This window comes from Bos javanicus, chromosome 18 (assembly GCF_032452875.1).
Source record: "Bos javanicus breed banteng chromosome 18, ARS-OSU_banteng_1.0, whole genome shotgun sequence".
Classification (NCBI taxonomy): domain Eukaryota; kingdom Metazoa; phylum Chordata; class Mammalia; order Artiodactyla; family Bovidae; genus Bos; species Bos javanicus.
The window spans coordinates 17,287,878-17,294,589 of NC_083885.1; the positions used below are offsets into that span (position 1 = coordinate 17,287,878).

At 40.0% G+C, this 6,712-nt stretch overlaps 1 pseudogene; it reads left to right on the forward strand.

Annotated features, from left to right (window-relative positions):
- The first annotated feature begins 5,567 nt into the window (after positions 1-5,567).
- Positions 5,568-6,312, forward strand: LOC133229410 (ubiquitin-conjugating enzyme E2 variant 1-like; annotated as a pseudogene).
- The last annotated feature ends 400 nt before the right edge of the window (positions 6,313-6,712 follow it).

Consider the following 6,712-nt stretch of genomic DNA (forward strand, 5'->3'; position numbering starts at 1 on the left):
TTGCTTACACTATATATATTTTACTATACTTTTTACACTTACACTTTGTATTTTAGTATTTAAAGTGAGTTTCTTGAATTCATCATATAGTTGGATTATGTTTTTCTTTGTTTTTGTTTTTTAAATCCAATTTGGCAAACTGACTTTAATTGAAATGCTTATACTGTTTCAATTTAATGTAGTAATTTAAAAAACTGGATTTCAGTCTACCAGCTTGATATTTATTTTCTATTTCCCTCATCTACTCTTTATTCCTTCTCCCCTCCTTTCTTGACTTCTTTTGGATTGTCTTCTAACATTCCATTTTATTCTCAGATCAGATCAGATCAGTCCAGTCACTCAGTCATGTCTGACTCTTTTCGACCCCATGAATCACAGCACGCCAGGCCTCCCTGTCCATCACCAACTCCCAGAGTTCACTCAGACTCACATCCATCGAGTCAGTGATGCCATCCAGCCATCTCATCCTCTGTCCTGCACTTCTCCTCTTGCCCCCAATCCCTCCCGGCATCAGAGTCTTTTCCAATGAGTTAACTCTTCACATGAGGTGGCCAAAGTACTGGAGTTTCAGCTTTAGCATCATTCCTTCCAAAGAAATCTCAGGGCTGATCTCCTTCAGAATGGACTGGTTGGATCTCCTTGCAGTCCAAGGGACTCTCAAGAGTCTTCTCCAACACCACACTTCAAAAGCATCAATTCTTCGGCGCTCAGCCTTCTTCACAGTCCAACTCTCACATCCATACATGACCACAGGAAAAACCATAGCCTTGACTAGACAGACCTTTGTTGGCAAAGTAATGTGTCTGCTTTTGAATATGCTATCTAGGTTGGTCATAACTTTCCTTCCAAGGAGTAAGCGTCTTTTAATTTCATGGCTGCAGTCACCATCTGCAGTGATTTTGGAGCCCAGAAAAATAAAGTCTGACACTGTTTCCACTGTTTCCCCATCTATTTCCCATGAAGTAGTGGGACCGGATGCCATGATCTTTGTTTTCTGAATGTTGAGCTTTAAGCCAACTTTTTCACTCTCCACTTTCACCTTCATCAAGAGGCTTTTTAGTTCCTCTTCACTTTCTGCCATAAGGGTTGTGTCATCTGCATATCTGAGGTTATTGATATTTCTCCCGCCAATCTTGATTCCAGCTTGTGTTTCTTCCAATCCAGCATTTCTCATTATGTACTCTGCATAAAAGTTAAATAAACAGGGTGACAATATACAGCCTTGACGTACTCCTTTTCCTATTTGGAACCAGTCTGTTGTTCCATGTCCAGTTCTAACTGTTGCTTCCTGACCTGCATACAGATTTCTCAAGAGGCAGATTAAGTGGTCTGGTATTCCCATCTCTTTCAGAATTTTCCACAGTTTATTGTGATCCACACAGTCAAAGGCTTTGGCATAGTCAATAAAGCAGAAATAGATGCTTTTTCTGGAACTCTCTTGCTTTTTCCATGATCCAGCGGATGTTGGCAATTTGATCTCTGGTTCCTCAGCCTTTTCTAAAACCAGCTTGAACATCAGGAAGTTCACGTTTCACATATTGCTGAAGCCTGGCTTGGAGAATTTTAAGCATTACTTTACTAGCGTGTGAGATGAGTGCAGTTGTATGGTCGTTTGAGCATTCTTTAGCATTGCCTTTCTTTGGGATTGGAATGAAAACTGACCTTTTCCAGTCCTGTGGCCACTGCTGTGTTTTCCAAATTTGCTGGCATATTGAGTGCAGCACTTTCATAGCATCATTTTTCAGGATTTGGAATAGCTCCACTGGAATTCCATCACCTCCACTAGCTTTGTTTGTAGCGATACTTTCTAAGGCCCCCTTGACTTCACATTCCAGGATGTCTGGCTCTAGGTCAGTGATCACACCATCGTGATTATCTGGGTCATGAAGATCTTTTTTGTACAGTTCTTCTGTGTATTCTTGCCATCTCTTCTTAATATCTTCTGCTTCTGTTAGGTCCATACCATTTCTGTCCTTTACCGAGCCCATCTTTGCATGAAATGTTCCTTTGGTATTTCTGATTTTCTTGAAGAGATCTCTAGTCTTTCCCCTTCTGTTGTTTTCCTCTATTTCTTTGCATTGATCGGTGAAGAAGGCTTTCTTATCTCTTCTTGCTATTCTTTGAAACTCTGCATTCAGATGTTTATATCTTTCCTTTTCTCCTTTGCTTTTCGCTTCTCTTCTTTTCATAGCTATTTGTAAGGCCTCCCCCCAGACAGCCATTTTTCTTTTTTGCATTTCTTTTCCATGGGAATAGTTTTGATCCCTATCTCCTGTACAACGTCACGAACCTCATGCCATAGCTCATCAGGCACTCTATCTATCCAATCTAGGCCCTTAAATCTATTTCTCACTTCCACTGTATTGGCTAATTAGCTAAACATATTTTACATATTAAAAAAAATATTTATTTATTCGTTTGGCTTTCCTGGATCTTTGTTGCAGCATGTGGGATCTTTTGGGCTTCTCTGGTAGCTCAGATGGTAAATAATCTGCTTGCGGTGCAGGAGACCTGGGGTCAATCACTGGGTCAGGAAGATCTGCTGCAGAGGGAAATAGCAAAGCACTCCAATATTCTTGCCTGGAGAATCCCATGGACAGAGGAGCCTGGTGGGCTACCTCCATAGGTTGCAAAGAGTTGCAAAGACATGACTGAAGTGACTTAGCATGCACACACACACACATGGGATCTTTTTAGACTTGTGGCATGTGGGATCTTTAGTTATGGCATGCAAACTCTTAGTTGTGCGTGTGAAATCTTGTTCCTTAACAAGGGATTGAACCTGGGCTTCCTGCACTGGCAGTGTGCAGCCTTAGCCACTGGACCACCAGGGATGTCCCTTAGATATTTTTTATGTGGTTGTTTTAGTATTTAAAATTAAATGAACAAAAGTAACATTGCAGACTTATGTACAATATAAGAATCTTACAACACTATACTTCCCTCTCCTCCTCCCATTCTTTGCACAGATATTTTACCTCTATATATGTTATAAATCCCCAAATATATTGTTATTTTTGGTTCAAACAATTACCTTTAAAGAAATTTTAAAAATGAGAAAAAAGCCTTTAATATTTACCATTTCTGTTTCTATTGTTATGATTTCAACTTCATAGTTCTTTTCTTCTGCAGTGTCTAGTATGCACTTATTTCCATCCAGTGAAGTTTTTCTTATTGTGATTTGTAGTTTTCATGTTTGGTAGGTCCGTTTGATTCTTTTTTTTATAATTTCCACTCAGTTCTCACCATGTTAATGTTTTTCTTTAACTACTTAAGCACTCTGAATGTATTTTCAAGAATTGTTTTAGGAACTTGTTAAATATGTAATTTTTGTCATTTATACATATGTTTTTATTGATTTTTTTCTTTCTTTATGGATCACATTTCTACAGATGTCTAGTAATTTTTTATTGAATGCTAGATGTTGCATATTATGCATTGAGTGGTGCATTTTCTGTAATCTCTTAAAGAGTTTTGGACTTTTTTCTGGAAGGCAGTTAAGTTACTCCAGGTTAGCTTGATTGTTTTGATGCTTGTTTTTGAACTATTTAAGGGTGACTTAACACTGACCTTTCCTCCAGGGTTAGTTTAGCTCCACTACTAAGACACCATTTTTTTTTTTTTTTTTGCCTTCTACTAAAGATTCTGTGATTCAGTAAGGTCTCTCCACTATTGCTGGTGAGAACTTGAATGATTCCAGGTCCAAAGTGAGCTCTGCAAATTATTTAGCCTATAGCTCTTTAATGATTATTCTTTCCCCAGAGTTTATCCTTTGCCCAGCTTTATCGAGTTTCACCATATATAGGTTGTTATTTGAACAAAGAATCAAGGGAATCTCTGTGCAGATATTTAGACCTCATTTTGTGATAGTTTCCTCTTTTTTGACATTCTGCCCTACAAATTTTAGATAACTCAGCTCCCTCAAATGCTGATCTTTGACTCCTCAATTCAATAATACCCTCTGTTCTCTCTGTTTAGGTTCCCCTTCCCTTCACCACAATCCGGAAATTGACTCCAGACAGGAAGTTAGGGTGATCATGGAATTTACCTTGTTTATTTCCCTTCTCTCAGGGATCACAGTGTTTTGTTGCCTGTGTCCAATATCTGAAAATATATTTTGTATAGTTTCCCAATTGTTTGTGATGAGGGGTTAGTCTAGACTGTTATTCCCTCACAACTGGAAGTAGAAATGGGGCTGACATTTTTTATTGTGTACTACCATCCCTCTGGTTGGGCTTCCCTGGTGGCTCAGAGGTTAAAGCGTCCGCCTCCAATGTGGGAGACCTGGGCTTGATCCCTGGGTCGGGAAGATCCCCTGGAGGAGGAAATGGCAACCCACTCCAGGACTCTTGCCGGGAGAATCCCATGGAGGGAGGAGCCTGGTAGGCTACAGTCCATGGGGTCGCAAAGAGTCGGACACGACTGAGCGACTTCACTTCACTTCACTTTCACATCCCTCTGGCTAAGCCCTTCATTACTCTCTTCCTGATTATTCTAAAAGCTTCCTTCTTTTTACCCACCAACCCATCTGTTCAGGGCATTCATGTTTATTTTTATTTATTTATTTCTTGTTTCATTTTTTTACTCCCTTGCTCAAAAATATTTAGTGACTCCTGGAGTGAATATAATGTTTTTCCTGCTCTTATGTTTTTTCTTTTGGAAACCATCTCCCCCCACTACATTCTAATGGAAATATACCTCTCTACCCTTTACTCCATTCCTACTCACCCACCCTGGCTGGCCAGTCTTGGTACCTCATTTCACAGCAATAGTGATTGTTCCAGAGGTAGATAATGTCAATCATGGTCTTCTTTGGGACTGATATGTAGATACTGAGACAAAGGGACGCTCTTTTGTCTAAGTGTGTTAGGCTGGGAGAATGTAAATTTGGGACTGTTAAGGACCATCTTCCTTTGCCTAATGGAGAAAGATTTACTGCTGTAGGAGCAAATGAAATCAGCCCGATAGGTGAAGGACAAAGAGACAGAGATAAAGATAGAGAAGATGCAAGACAGAGCATTAAGTCCCTTGATTCACATGTGCATGAAGGTGGCAAATCCCGACACTAACCAGTTCATTGGAGTAATTAGTTTCCTTTTGCTTAATAGAGTTTGAGTTGAAATTCTCTTACTTATATCTGAAAGAATTTCATTTAGGGCAGTTTTCCCTTTGTTTTTATAATAGATTATAGCTTTACAAAAGCTACTCACTAACCCCAGGAGATTTCCCTGCTTTTGGTACTTTGTGCTGACCTCAGGTGTGCTGTTCTTTGCTTATCAAAATGCTAGGCAGAGCAGCTCTGTGGTACTGTGGAAAGAGCTTAGGCTCAGAGTCAGAGAGATCTGGGTTTATGCTGTTTTGCTTCCTATTAACTGTGTGATATGAAAGGTCAGTTCATATATTTCACTTCCGTCTTCAATAAAGAGTGGGCAAAGTAGGAAGCCCCATGGTACTGATAAAAATTAGACTTATCCACGAATAACTGAAAATTGAAGATAAGAATACTTTGAAGAGATATTATAGAAGTTTCTTTCTCATGTATCAGTAAATTAAATCTGGTGGTAAACATGCAAGCTTCACAAAGTCAGGAGGGAGTCACTTCTTACCCTCTTTTCCTCCACCATTATAACATGTGGCTTCAATTCTAAAAGTATTCCTGTCTTTATTGAAGTCAGCTGGACCTATGATTCAGACTCCATATATTATTCCCACTCAGGTACCAGGAGAAATGGTTTGAGGGAAAAGATAGGCATTTCTCTATGTTGGAAATTTTTTTTCCTCTCAGAAGGGAGCTTTCCCTTGCTACTATTATTCACCTCTGTTAGCAGAATCTGTCAAAATAGAAAGTTGAAAGCTCTCAGAATCTCCAGTAAAGAGGAGGAGAGAGCAACAGCAATGCAAGATGGCAGCCACCATGAGCTCGGACTCTTTATGAAACGTGAATATACAGCCTTAAAATAGAATGTGGACATAAATACCCAAAGCACTATCCCTTTTGTAAGATTTATAGCAAAAATATGAATGGAGTTAATATTTCTAATGGAGTGGTGGGCCCAAGAGTCATATCCCTGCTAGCAAAATGGCAGAATTCATAGAGCATCAAAGTTGTCCTGCAAGAGCCTCAGCGTCTAATGATGTCTAAAGAAAATGTGAAACTCCCTCAGCCCCTTGAAGGACAGTGTTACAGCAATTAATCAAAAAGAAAAACCACAGGCCCTCCCCTATAACCCCTATTTGATTGAAGCAGTCTTCATTTTCCACAAGTGGTGCTAGTGGAAAAGAATCCACCTGCCAAGGCAGGAGTGCAAGAGATGCGGGTTTGATCCCTGGGTTGGGAAGATTCCCAACCCATGAAGGAGGAAATGGCAACCCATTCCAGTATTCTTGCCTGGAAAATTCCATGGACGGAAGAGCCTGGTGGGCTACAGTTCATAGGGTTGCAAACATTTTCCATAGGAGTAAATTTTCTAGATAAGTCTTACAGACCTCAAAGTACTGGAAAGAATTCCTCTGTCCATGGAATTCTCCAGGCAAGAATACTGGAGTGGGCTGCCATTTTCTTCTCCAGGGATCTTCCAGACCCAGGGATTGAACCTGGGTCTCCTGCACTGCAGGCAGATTCTTTACCATCTGAGCCACCAGGGAAGTCCACTGGAAAGGAAACCCCCATTCAAAGGCAGTTTGTCTTAAGTTACTGCAAATGATGCTAATT